The following is a 15,233-nucleotide window of genomic DNA, read 5'->3' on the forward strand; positions in this document are numbered from 1 at the left end:
TTGAACTGCATGTGTTTGTCAGGACAGTTCGAGCACGCATGGAGGATCGCCGTGTTGTGCGCCAATCACGTCGACGCCCCTTCACATCTCTGCCTTCCTGTCTTTAACACTACAACACAAATGACTGGTGTTCGAGTGATGTCATGATCATAAAGTATGGACTGCTGGTGAATGGTATCGCACTGTGTTCAGCGATGAATCGTGGTTCTGTACTACCCCAGGTTAGCAGTTACCAGTGTCGGGGGGAGGACGACGGTTCAATCCCACGTCCGGCCATCCTGATTTAGGTTTTCCGTGATTTCCCTAAATCACTCCAGGCAAATGCCGGGATGGTTCCTCTGAAAGGGCACGGCCGACTTCCTTCCCCATCCTTCCCTAATCCGATGAGACCGATGACCACGCTGTCTGGTCTCCTTCCCCAAACAACCAACCAGTGTCGGCGAGTATGACGGTATCATTCTCGTGTTTTTGAGACGCCCTGCATCGTGACGACGGTAGCTATCGCATATGAATCAATTCACGGCTGTTAACGATTGAGGTACCTTTCATGGCGCAAGACGTCTTGTGTCCTCATGCGTTACCTCTCATGAGACAGTGTTGTGGTGCTATTTTTTAACAGCACAATGCTCGTCAACACATGGCACACCTCTCTACGAACCGTTATGTTGAGTTACTTATGCGGCCGACAGTATCCCCAGATGTATCCCCGACTGTGTGGGACGAGATCTGAAGTTAACTGGGGATCAAGGACCTATTAAGTAGTTCTGAGGCAGCTTGCCACAGCAGTAGATACATAGATTTTATGACACCCTCCGCAATCGATTCATTGCATGCATCCATAACAGAGGAGGTACAACGCCCTATTGATAACTGGGCTCATATTTCCAAGTTCCTTATACATTTTACACAATTTTTCAAGCGCAGAAGTAACATCACATCGCCTCTCCACCCGAGAAGTTTCATTTCGTTTTCTCTATCCCTTTTGGGGCTACACTTTTTTTGTGAGGCAGTGTACAGGGTGGGTGAGAATTCGCTGCCTATTTCTAAATGTCCATAGGTTTTCTGACTGTTGATATTTATTTATGAACGTTGTTGTGTTTTGTTTCAGGATCGCTGAGAATATCTTGACGTCCGTAGCACTTTCTTATGGTGAACGACGAGATGGAAGACAAGTTGACTAAATAGTAGCACGCCCAGATCGCTTAGCGGTTTTAAGGTTGGCGATATGTAGCCCTTGTACAGCGATGGTGGGGTGTTTATGGCCCTTGTGTCACACTTGATGCTGAAACTAATAGGAATTTGTCACACCAAGCTAATGGCAACTGGGTCAGTTGCGGATAAAACAACGAGAAGGACGAGCTTCAGTGGCGCGACCTCCAGAAAATACAGCTGCAGTGAGAGACATCTTCACGTGCAGTCCTGGTAAATCAACACGCCAGGCAGCTCGCGAGAGTGGAGTCAACTGGCTCACGGCGCGCGTTGTGTAAAAGAAGGACCTGATCTGGAAATCCTGGAAACCCTATTATGTGCTGGAATTACCGTCGGAAGATACTGACATGCGGGATGAGTTTGGGGAAATTATACTGTCATGGCATAACGACTGGCCGGATTTGTTCAAGAACATTATTTGGAGCGACGTGGCAGTGTTTCACTTTGGGGATTCGTCAATTGACACAACTGCCATTAATGAGCAGAAATAAATCCAGGAACGACAACTGAAAAATTACAGACTCTATCAAAACTGACAATCTGTTGCGGTATGACAGCAGCTCATCTCATCGGTCCATTCATACTGCGAGACACCATGAACGGTGACTGGAATCGCCAGATGCTGATCGCTATGTGTGCCACTGATATCACGATGTGACAATATTGTGGGCATTCTTTTTCAGCAAGGCTGAGCACAACCTCATTTTGACAAACTGCCTATTGGCGTCTGTCTCGGGTTCTTCGGCCGACGTTCATCTAATGATTTTTCTGACGTTTCGCCAGCACGAGTGGCTGGCATTGTCAGAGCTTCACCCTCCATTCACCGGCAATGGAGGGTGAAGCTTTGACAATGCCAGCCACTCGTGCTGGCGAAACGTCAGAAAAATCATTAGATGAACGTCGGCCGAAGAACCCGAGACAGAAGCCAATAGGCAGTTTGTCAACAAGTGGCCACGAAAGCCTTAACAATTTTGTACAACCTCATTTTGCCTGCATCGTTCGTGACTGACTGAACCAACAGTTTCGGGGGTGTCGACTAGAACGACGAGGACCCCATGAATGGCCTGCGAGAACTCACGACTTCAGCCTTTGTCACTTCTTCTTGTAGGGTTGGGTCAAAGAAGAGATGTACCAAACAAACCCAGGCACTCTGGACGAATTAGAGGGGAGGATCACAGTTGTCCTCGGAAACGTCCTTGCGACTTTCCTGCAGAAATCAACTGATGACATTCCTATATATTTACGTCGTTCGGTCGATAATACAGGAGAATCTGTGGAATTTTAGTAGTACACATATTCTCATGTTCCTGAGAACTGACGACAACTTGTTCCGTGAGTAAATATTCATTACTAAAAAATTGATGGATATCTAAAACTAGGGAGCGATTTCTCATCCACCTTGTATGGAGCATTAGAAAAGGTACTGGAGTTTTAAAGTTCCTTTTGACAAAGAAGATGAATCGGCAAATACATTTAGCATCGTACTTATTCATTGAACTAAGAGTTACCGTTAGAGAAAAACAGTACTTAATTTTTAAAATTGTGTACAGTGTATGATGACCGCGTTTACCATATTTATTTCATATAGGTAAACGTTCTCTTGAATGATGCAAGAATCGAAATTTGGAGAGGATATTAATTTTAACAAATGTATCCATTTATTAGTATTCCTGTGACCTCCCTTAGGGAGTTAATAGTAAAAATTTCCTTTTTCGTAAGCGCCCAGTTGGGTAACGTGGGTAACGAAGGAAGGCGTGAAAGCTTTTACTGAATTGGTCAATACCAGCCTTTCATACTACGATCCATGCCCACCACCACCGTCCGTTTTATTTCTGCTTGGTTTGCGAGTATACAGTGAAAATCAATGTACTGTAGGGGTATGTCTGTGGAAAGTAAATGCTATATCATTTTCGTCAGTTGGACTGCACATTCGTTGCCCCTAATACCAACATCCCAGTTTCCACAGCAGATGAATCAACTGACACACCTTCTTCGTTCTGTTGAGACTTCTAAGTATGTTGTGTGTCAAGGGATTTATAGCTTTTCCTTCGGCTGACATCGTAAGAGATTGTATAGCTCCCGACGAGTCATTACATATGAAGATTTCAACGACCTGTAAGTCGATGACGTAAAGAATATATGGATCAATGGCAAACAACTTCGCAGGTAGTAGCCGAGAGCCTTCAACAGCATGCTATGCAGTCGCTGTTGACATTCAACAAGGGTTCGTGCATCGCTCACTTATGAGGATTAGGGCAGGAAATGTCACAGTAACTTCCCTTCGCCCCGGTTTTCCTCCTGCTACTTTAGTGCTCTCCCTTCTGCTGCCATGCTTGGAATGCTTCTGCGGAACGTTCCCAGCTCCCGCGTCGCTTGGTGCAACAGACACTGGTTTGGGAGCGAAGCACTTGCATGGGCAAGCAGCGATCAGCCTACTTCTTCGCTCCACCGCGAACACGAGCCACGCATATGCTACTGCTAAAGTAATGGTAAAATTTTGTACTACATGTCTTCGGTATTGTCGACACAAATACCCATTAGTTATCATTCGTCTCTCATTACTTTCATTATTGAACCTCATTGCTGATGTAGCCTTTACACCTAAATACTTCATTGCTATCATCTCAAGTAGTGCTTTTGAATGCGCCCAAACTGAGATCTCTTCCCTGAAAGGCTTCTTCCCTTCTTCATACGAGGGCTATTCAGAGAGTATGATCCAATCGGTACACCTTCCAACTACTTCTTTGCATAATCGACTCTACGATTTAGACATTCTCTGTAGCGTTGTACCAACTTTCCTGTACCCTCGTCATAGAGGGCTTTCCGCCAACTCCCTATGCTGGTCTGCAGATTGTTGTCTGTCCCGAAACGTTGTCTTCAATAGCCAGCGATTCATGTGAGCAGAGATGAACATCAGAGGAAGCTGCATCCGGGCTGTATGGTATGTGACCAAATACTTCCCATCGACAAAGCTGGAGGAGTGTCTTCGTTGCCCCTGCCTACAGTGTGCTGCCGATAATTGTCATATATGAGGAAATGGATGACAGGTATGTAATGTGGGCTGCATGAAATTAGGCGAAATCGCACGACACGCTCCCATACTTGGCGGGAGATGCTATTCGTCTAGGCATCTTTACGCTCTCACTGTGACCTCTGAACTGAAAAGATCGACGTGACACGATCGACAGGCAGTCTAGAGGCACTTCCCAACACATCTGTGCAAAGCTTCATTTGATTTTCACAGTGGTTTCCTTTTCGCGCCCGATCGGATCTTACTTCGCGAACAGCCCTCGTAATGATCAAGTCACCGTGGCTGTACTGGCATTGACGGTAACAGCTGAAGTTGCAAGAGCTGGACTCTTTATCATATGAAAATAAATTCCTGATTGAATTGGCACGCCACTGCTCAATGCAGGCCACTACTGGCAGACAGGGAAATTGTGCCCTACATCTGTGGCCTCTGCGGTGGCAGGGAGAAGCTGGTTTCACTCAGAACGTAAGTGGGGAAGAGACGTCAAAATGACGTGTACTTGTCCAGCACATATGTCGACAGCTCTACACTTTCGTGGTAGCAGTGAGTTTTGCGGAAAGGGGTGGGGGGGGGAGGGAGTGCTGGCAGTCGTGATCAAAACACTGTGATCGTTTCAGTACAACGCCAGCGCTTAGGGAATGTTTTTGTGAAGGAGAAGCTAATGTCACATGAAGCCTACAATTAAATATCAGTTAATAACACGTCGGCGATAAAAGCCTTCATTAGATCCTAAGATGAAAGATAATCGTCAGAAGTTGTATGAGTTAACACGTTTCACTTTCTCATCAGTTCAGAAGCAAAAATTGGTAGTTAAAACGTGGATAAACTTTTGTGTTTAGCAGAAGAGCCAACGCCGTGTTACGAGTGGAGGCCGAAATGCACGCGTTTTAGCTCACGCAGGTTGGCGTGAGGAGGGAAGAACTATACTGACGTGAGGTCTGGAACATGACAAGGAATGAGAATTCAGAAAGCGGACGTAATTAGTTTGATACTGAACTTTAATCCATTAATGATGAACGTCGCTCTTGACGGTACATGATTCACAATATTATCTGTTCAGAATACATTCTTGAAGATAGTAATTATGGTAACTGAATATGGCGCCTTGCTAGGTCGTAGCAAATGACGTAGCTGAAGGCTATGCTAAACTGTCGTCTCTGCAAATGAGATGTATGTAGACAGTGAACCATCGCTAGCAAAGTCTACAACTGGGGCGAGTGCTAGGGAGTCTCTCTAGACTAGACCTGCCGTGTGGCGGCGCTCGGTCTGCAATCACTGATAGTGGCGACACGCGGGTCCGACGTATACTAACGGACCGCGGCCGATTTAAAGGCTACCACATAGCAAGTGTGGTGTCTGGCGGTGACACCACATAAACAATAGAGTCTTCTGTTGTCGTATTCGAATTAATTTTATTATGTCTCCTGATTCATTCGTGGTACAAAATTCATTCTATAAGTAGGACATTCAGAACATAAGTGAATCAAGTCCATTTTTGCACATTTTGGACTTAAAGCATTTTTAGATACTACTAGTGAAGTTTCCTTCAGAGCATGAAAGATTCATATCCAGACTTTTCTGCGAAATGTTGGTGACTTTATGTCTGTCACCTAAACGGTAACCTTTTTGCAACATGTTGGCTGCTTTTTGGCGAACACTTTTTGGCGAAAAAGCGGCAGCCGCCTAATAGGTAACTTTTTGCCGCCTTTTTGGCGGCCGCTTATTTCGGCCATTTTTTTGCAAAATTTCGGCGACTTTTAGGCGGTCACTTTTAGCCCAAATGTTGACGTCTCTTTGCCGGCCACTTTTTCTGCAACGACTTTTTCGCAGCCGCTTTTATTGCGAGTGCTTTCTGGCAGCCACTTTTTTATGCCATTTATACCCGCTGAAGGTCAGCAGCAGCAGTAGCAGAGCGGCAGTGGCGACTTTTTGGCGGCCACAAGTTTGAAATTTTATAAGCCTTAACCTATAAAATTATCCTCAGCAGTACTTATATGTCACCTTTATTATTTCCTCGTTGATAAATGTTGTAATAATTATTTGTATATTGAAATGGAATATGAGCTCGAACCAACGAACAGGATCATCGATGTATTCTGTAATCACTGTTTTTCTTTCATAACCCCACGAAAGTGTATCAGTTATGCCGCCTTTTTGCTCCAGAAGCATACACTTGTCATGGTTAAATTTAAACTCTTTTGCTATAAATTTATTCACCTGATTTTTCGCCTTCTTATCCCTCGTAATCATGTTATTGCATATGGTAACCTTATCTTCAGAAGTCTGTATTAATTCGGCCATTGTCTTCATGTTGAGTTTTACGGAATTTTCGTAGTTTAGAATGAAGCCTTAAATTTTGGAAGTCTTTTTGCCTATATATATTTGATAAGCATAGCTTTTTGGCCCAGTGCTTATCCATTCAATGCCAAAATCGTCTTTGCCAAATTTATCTGTCCGTTCGCCAAGCATGCAACCCGTTTGCACTGTGTTCGTGCCATTATCAATGTAAACAATAGAGTCTGTGTCGTAGTATACAACTTTATTGCCTAATATATCGAGCATATCATACAACCTCATTTTAGCATTGGCGATGGTGGAAGCGCCCACAAATGTGTTAGTACTTGTGCTAAAAATGGTTCAAATGGCTCTGAGCACTATGGGACTTAACTGCTGTGGTCATCAGACCCCTAGAACTCAGAACTACTTAAACCTAACTAACCCAAGGACATCACACACATCCATGCCCGAGGCAGGATTCGAACCTGCGACCGTAGCGGTCGCGCGGTCCCAGACTTTAGCGCCTAGAACCGCTCGGCCGCCCCGGTCGGGGAGATCAGGTATCAAAGGCTTTATTTACTCTTTTCTGGAATGAAAGCAGGTGATGGGTCTTATATCTTTTTCTGCTTTCGGTTGGTGGACATTCTGTGTGGCGTAGGTGTGTGACACAGGGGAGTTGTGTGCGGCTGTGTCCGCCGCACTGGGTCATAACCATAACAATTTGCCCTTTATTGAAGTCAGCTGTGTCAGTGGATTTCCCCATTTGGATTCCGTATCGTCGTTAGTATATAACCCCGCTCGTCTCTGCTCCACCGGTATACTTCCCTTAAGGCGTCACATGGCCGAAACGCCATATATGTTGTGGCTCATCAGTGTATTTCCATTAACAACTATGTTCTTGATAGGTAACATGGTCAAACGCGATCGATTTCGGAATCGATAAACTCAGTCATCATGTCTAGCTACATGGTGATGCCGACAACACTAGTTACTCCAGACCAGCTACGAAATCTGTTCGACGTAGGAAAGAGGACAGTCGCATAGTGCCAGTGGTGAAATGCATGTAGCAGTGATAGTCTAGAGTTGAGATGAGCCTCCGTTTGGTATCGCGTGCGCTGCCCCAGGCGGGCACGCCTGCCTATGTGTGTTTGGCCGTCCCAGTGGCCCCCTTACCTGTGGGTCGCCGTGCCTCGCGACACGCGCTCTGCTGTACTTGTAACGTGGTGTAGTCCCCGTCACGGCCAGCGCAGACTGCAACGCTCGGCGCAGCAGCCCGAAGGCTCTGTACCGTGTCGACAGCGACTACTCTCCTCTCACTAACAACACAGCCGATCATACCTGAGAGTCCTGAGGTCGCTGGCTCGAAATCAGGTAGTCAAACGTGCATTCGTCACCAGAATTACCGTCGTCATAAATGGGATCCCCGCGTGCATGTATGTCCAGAACCTAGGTATAATCAAAGTATCACAACTTATTCCCCGAGCAGGATGTCGGGCGGTAACAGATGAAGCCTTGCCCACGTTCGATTGAGATTTCAAAACTGCGGTCGTTTATAATTTTCTTTTTTTTTTCAGTCATCAGTTTTCTGGCAAGTTTGATGCGTCCTGCCACGAATTACTCTCCTGTGCCAACTTCTTCATATCAGAGTGCCACTTGCAACCTAAGTCCTCAGTTATTTGTTGGATGTATTCCAATCTCTGTTTTTGCGCTCTACATTTCCCTCTAGTATCATGGAAGTTATTCTGTGATTTCTTAACATATGTCCTACATCCTCTCCTTCCTTGTTCTTGTCGCAATTTTCGTGTATTATCATTATTTAAAGTCGAAACAAAGCAGTTCTTTCTGTCAGTCCCTGTTATTTTCGTACATGACTTGTTACGAAAATTTACACCCACATCTTCACGTGGATCAGTTAATATCACACCTGCACTGACATAGAGATATATGGTAAAGATACAGTTCCCCTTTGCAGCTTTTTAATATGTTAAACAAGCGATCCGCTTACATTCTGTGCTGTAGTGGGCGGGTGCAACGAGCTCCTAGCACAGTGCCACTTGCAGATCAAAGACACCGCGTAGAAGGCCACAACATTGCTGCAGGTAGGTTTCCGCCAGCAGAAAGACACCCAACGCTCCTCCCAGGGGATAGTTGGTAATTAGACTTTCGTTTCAACTTTTCGTATCTTGTCCCGATAGTCATCCACATCTTCAAAAGAAAGATACCTTTGCAAATGTTTGGAAGGTAGAGTCTCTATTCAAGTTGAATGAATGTTGAACACCGAAAGCAGTTTACAAGGATATCGCCGCGTACGTTGTCAGAAAGGAGTTTAAATACTAGACGTCTATTTTCCCCAACTTATATTAGGAGGGTAATCCCAAAAGTAAGGTCGCCAATTTTTTTATAAGTACATAGAGCTGTTTATTTCTACAATGGTTTACAATAGTTTACAGTTTGAACATTTAGCTATTTTTCGACATAATCACCATTTCTGTCGATGCCTTTTTATAGACGCTGTGGCAGTTTTGTTTGCCCATATCACACCAGCTCGCCGCCACGCTGTTCAGAAATTTATGAACCTCTTCTTACACCTCGTTGTCGGAGCTGAATCGCCTTCCGGCCAAATGTTCTTCTAACCTAGGGAACAGGTGATAGTCACTGGGCGCCAAGTCAAGACTATAGGGTGGTTGGGTGATTATGTTCCACTGAACTGTTGCAGGAGAGCAACGGTTTGCCGAGCGATGTGTGGGCGAGCGTCGTGGAGAATGTGTACGCCCTTGTTCAACATTCCTCTTCTCCGGTTCTGAATTGCCTGTTTGAGTTTTTTCAGAGTCTCACAGTACCTGTCAGCGTTAATTGTGATCCCAGTGGGCATAAAGTCGACCAACAATACCCATTTCCGATCCCAGAAAACGGTTGTCGTGACTTTACCGGCAGACTGTGTTTGTTTGAATTTTCGCGGCTTTGGCGAAGAAGGATGCCGCCACTGGCGTGATTGTTGCTTGGTCTCAGGTGTAAAGTGGTATGCACAGGTTTCGTCACCCGTGACAATTGAGTCCAGAAAGTTATCCTGTTCGGCTGCAAAGCGGTTAAAAACCGCGCGGGAAGCATCAACTCGTTGCCGCATGTGGTCCTCAGTCAGCATGCGTGGTACCCATCTTGCGCACAACTTGCGGTAGTTCAATGTTTCCGTTAAAATTCTGTGAGCGGTGCTTCGGGAAACCTCAGGAACCAACGTGCAGAGATCATCCTGGGTGATCCGCCGATCTTCACGCATGCTTTGCTCAACCTTCAACACTGTCTCGTCAGAAACTGACGGTCTCCCGCTCCTTTGTTCATCGTGAATTTCGGTCCGACCAGCTGCAAACTCTCTACACCACTTAACGAACATTTTTGACATTCATGCACGACTCACCATACAATTCCGTCAATTCGCGATGGATTTCTATCGGTGCAGTGGCATTTGCGTTCAAAAAGCAAATAACTGAGCACAATTCGCACTTGGCGGTAACATCCTACGGGAACTCCATTCTCAACGGCTGCCAAGCTAAGACTGAGTGTCTAAGCGCAGCGTGCGCATGTTTACACATAGCGCGTGAAGCACTCTTTATAACAGTGTGACCAATTGCCACACAAACGGAGTTCTGTACTTATAAAAAAAATAGGAGACCTTACTTTTGGGATTACCCTCGTATCTTAAAATGCATTTTAAAATGAGCAACAAAGGGGTACGAAGATTATCACTGCTTTACTGTGATAAGAGCGTGGTGCGTCGGGCATTCTGTATTCTGAAAATTAATTCATTCCACACTTCACTTCGAAGACTTGTTAGGAGAAAATATCTGCTTACTAAAAGGGTTTAGTCCCCTCAGAAGGCAGCACACGGACTGCAACCAGCGAATCGGGAAGAAATGGATGCCTCTCCACCTTCGTTACCGTTGTCTTAAACGCTTCTGCTGATGAGTGAACTACTGTTGTTTATCGTATGCGTTCTTTACTGAGCAACAAGTATCTCAAGAGGCGCGAACTACTGTTTCGTGAGTGCCTGAAATCTTTTTTCGTCGTACGTATTTCCTGCCTGGCTTGGTTAAAGTCGTCAGTTTTCCTATTCGTCCAATTCGTTACCCTAGGAGGACTCGGAGTAACGGAACCGTTTCGTTTCTGGCCTGTTTTCCTTCCCTTTCTGGCTTGTTTTCTTTCCCGTACGCTCGTGCCGATTCGGCACTTTTCGTATTCTCGCAGTTTCTTACTCTCAGCGGAAGAAACCGTTAGTGACACGGACTACCGAATACATTTTGTCACTCTACATGACGTTCTGTTTCCCCACATGCAATACGTGACCGAATCGGTCGGAGTTAACAGTATTAGTGATCATCTACATCTACATCCATCTACATCTACATGGATATTTTGCAAATCACACTTAAGTACCTGGCAAAGCGTTAAACGAATCACCTTCACAATAACTCTCTATTATTCCAATCTTGAACAGCGCGCTGAAAAAAACGAACACCTGTATCTTCCCGTGCGAGCTCTGATTTCCCTTATTATGATGATCGTTTCCCCCTATATAGGTCTGCGTCAACAAAATATTTTCGCATTCGGAGGAGAAAGTTTGTCACTGAATTTCGTGCGAAGATTCCACTGCAACGATAAACGCCTCTGTTTGAACCTTTCTCGACGTACTCCGTTAATCGTACGTGGTATGGATCCCAGACCGCGAAGCAGAGGACGGACAAGCGTAGTGTAAGTAATCTATTTAGCAGATCTGCTGCATTTTCTAAATGTTCTGTCAACAACACGCTGTCTTTGGTCTCCCTTCCGCATAACTGGAAGAAACACACAGAAAATCTTGTGGGCAAGGCAAACCAAAGACTACGTTTTATTAGCAGGACACTTAGAAAATGTAACAGACCTACTAAGGAGACTGCCTACACTACGCTTGTCCGTCCTCTTTTTAAATACTGCTGCGCGGTGTGGGATCCTTACCAGATAGGACTGACGGAGTACATCGAAAAAGTTCAAAGAAACTCAGCACGTTTCGTATTACCGCGAAATATGGGCAAGAGTGTCACAGAAATGATACAGGATTTCATTTAAAGAAAGGCGTTTTTTGTTGCGACGGAATCTTCTCACGAAATTCTAATCATCAACTTTCTCCTCCGAATGCGAAAATATTTTGTTGACACCGACCTACATAGGGAGGAACGATCACCACGATAAAATAAGGGAAATCAGATCTCGTACGGAAAGATATAGGTGTTCATTCTTTTCGCACGCTATACGAGATTGGAATAATAGAGAATTGTGAAGGTGGTTAGATGAACCCTCTGCCAGGCACTTAAATGTGGTTTGGAGAGTATCCATGTTGATGTAGATGTAGATGAACATTCACTACATGTTCTTTCAATTTAAGCTGTTCGTAATTGTAATTTCTTGCACACGCTAGAGCTTCCGACGTAACGGCAAATCGCCGGCTTTCCGATAGCCCACATCGTTACAAAGGAGTTTTTAAACAGAACTGCTGCGAATGGCCGTGACACAGCTACTGCAGTGCGGCGACTCTTACACGTGAGTAGCCGCATCCTACCACTGCAGGGAGGAGCTGGCGTTACTCGAAGCTTACTGGGAAGGGCGTCAAAATGACGTGTCTTTCACGACACTCGATGCTTATACGAAACTCGACAGCAGGCGAAAAATGAAGAACTTTGGAGACGCCACATTGGATTTTTTCGTTTTTACTTACATCCTGTTTGTGAAAACAGTCACTCTTGGTGCAGTTTCCCACATTTAATTGTCAGTTAAAGATATGTCGGTGGTAAAGCCCTCCAGGAGATCGTCAGATGAAAGTGTAAGATGAAATCCTCTGACGAAAGTCAGAAATTGAGTGATTTCACCTTAGTGTAGGGGATAGAGGTGTGCGCGCGACCGCTACGGTCGCAGGTTCGAATCCTGCCTCGGGCATTAATGTGTGTGATGTCCTTAGGTTAGTTAGATTTAAGTAGTTCTAAGTTCTAGGGGACTGATGATCTCAGATGTTAAGTCCCATAGTGCTCAGAGCCATTTGAAACATTTGGATAGAGGTATGCGGTTATGAAGTCAATATCAGTAAATTCGTGTCCTCCAACATTCAACATTCTTCTTATACACCTTCGCATTTCTTAAATATTCTGGGACTTTCTTATTACTTTAAAAGAAACACGTTCTGTAGTTTTCAATGTTACATACATATAACAGAGGTGTCTCTAAAGAGTGAATTTGTTCGATGTTGTGAACATGCCAGGAAATATGGACGAATAGACTCATAGGATGGTCATCTCACCACATCCACGTTAATTATTGCGGAAAATTGCGGAGATCATACCGTAAATGGACGTCCACTGAGTAGCGACAGGTGGCGTTTTCAGATTAATCCCCATCGGACAGAAGGCCCATGCCATGTACAGGGTGAAACGTCTGAAAACGGACAAAGAAGGAGCGTTATGATCTGGAGAATGTTTCGGTGGCATTCCCTGGGTGACCTCGTCATTCTGGAATGGACAGTGGGTCAACAGAAATATGCATACATCTTCGGGGGCCATGTCCACCTCTACAAGCAGTCTGTTTGTCTGTTTCTCCTCGGCGCGATGGCATCTATCAGCAGGACAAAGCAACGCGTCGCACACGTGCGTGGACCGAAGAGCACCAGAATGAGTTTAGCGTGCTTCTCTGGCTACAAAACTCCCCGGATTAGAAGCCAATCGAGTTCTGGGCCGTGCGCGCCATGGAACCTCAACCGAGAAACCTAGCGCAGCTGCCCTCGTCACTAGAGTCGCCGTGTCTCCACATCCCTGCAGATACCTTCCTGCACTTCTATCAGCGGTCCGCGCTGAAAAAGATGGTTATTGAGACTTTTGACTGGCGGTCACATTGATGTGACTGCATAAGTGAATATATGATCTTTTTCCAAACATGGGACATCTTTATAATTTTACGATATATCATAGCATCTTTGACACATATGTATCAGAACATGTGGTGCATGTTAGAAATCTTTTCTGTGACAAATATGAAGTGTTCAGTGAGAAAAAATTGCAACGATAAGAATGCAGTGGGAATGTATTCACACCTGTTGGACGAAAACTGTGAAAACAAACACTCCAAACTGACACTCCACGTAAGTCACATCCAATGCAAATCTGGAACGCAACCATCTGTGTGGCGTGCTTCTAATTATGTATTATTTACATTTTAGGACAATTAATCTGTAAAATAAAACGCATCACACGTTGTAATGAAAGCATGAAAACCGTCTGAAGATGTCGTAATGATTCGAAACCGGTAACGGTACCTTTTGAATAAAGGAACTGAAAATAAATTTGTGGCTGGTTGCTGTCTCAACACTCATAGTACTCAGAGCCACTTGACCATTTGAACCTGACCTCCTTCCTACCGTTATTCTCCGAGGGGGTAATTAACAATAAATGAAAGAGAACAAGCTGATAGAGTTTGGCACCTCTCAAAATGTCCGCTCCTGGTAGCTGAGTGGTCGGCACGAAGGAATGTCATACCTAACGGCCCGGATTCCATTCCCGGATGGGTCGGAGATTTCTCCGCTCAGGGACTGGGTGTTGTGTTGCCCTTATCACCGTCATTTCATCCCCATCGACACGCAAGTCGCCTAAGTGGCGTCAACTCGAAAGACTTGGACCACACGAATGCTCTACCCAACGGGAGGCCCTAGCCACACGGCATTTCCATTTACCTCTCAAAATGACTGAAGGGCGATGAAACCACGACGAGGCAACGTGGTGTTGGACGTCGATGCCTAATCAAGGAACTTGGAGGTCGGAAGCTCGCCCACTCTGTAGAGCAAGACAGATTGCAATCTGCTGCACATGTGACGACATAGTACAATGCTGATGCCAGCACAAGAGTTTTGGAGCACCTCGGTCACAGTGCATTGTTGAACATGGGGTTTCACAACAAAGGACTACTTTGTGCTCCCATTTCGACCCAACAATATCGTCTATTGTGACTGCAGTGGGCACGGGACCATCCAGACTGGAGCGTAGGTCGATGGAATCGGTTCGCCTCTCAGATGAGACACGATTCTTGTTGCACTAGGTCGAAGTTCTGTCTGGACGGCTGCCCAAAACATGTACCATCCAGGGGCGCCAGCCTTTGGTAGTATTACGTTATTTAGGGACATTCACCCACGCTTCCATGAGACCTGTGATAACCGAAGGCACCATGACGACTATGGACTACATGAATAATATTATAGACCACTTGCATCCCTTCATACTTTATTCTTCCCAGGCAGCGATGATAACTGTCCATGTCACAAGACCGCAATAGTGCTGTAGTGGTTTCAGAACGCGATAGTGAAGTCATCTTCATGTCATGGCTACAAAATTTGCTTTATCCGCACACAATGGGAAACGTCTAGGGCACGTCCGCGCCCACAAACCATCAGCGCGTAGTTTACTGGAAATACGTGATCTGTGGGTACATTTGTAATTGCCACATACCTAACGTACATATCGAGGACTTGTCGATTCCATGCCATGAGGAATCTCTGCCGTATCGCGTTTCAAAGATGGACAATCACTAAATGTATTAAGCATAAAATGCGAGTAGTAGCGAACGGCGCTTCACTGCGTGAACCACAGCAAAACAGGTAATTAAATGACACACATTGACAAGCCTACACATTATGACAACTTGAGAATGTCAT

Source organism: Schistocerca cancellata, chromosome 7 (genome assembly GCF_023864275.1).
Source record: "Schistocerca cancellata isolate TAMUIC-IGC-003103 chromosome 7, iqSchCanc2.1, whole genome shotgun sequence".
Lineage (NCBI taxonomy): Eukaryota > Metazoa > Arthropoda > Insecta > Orthoptera > Acrididae > Schistocerca > Schistocerca cancellata.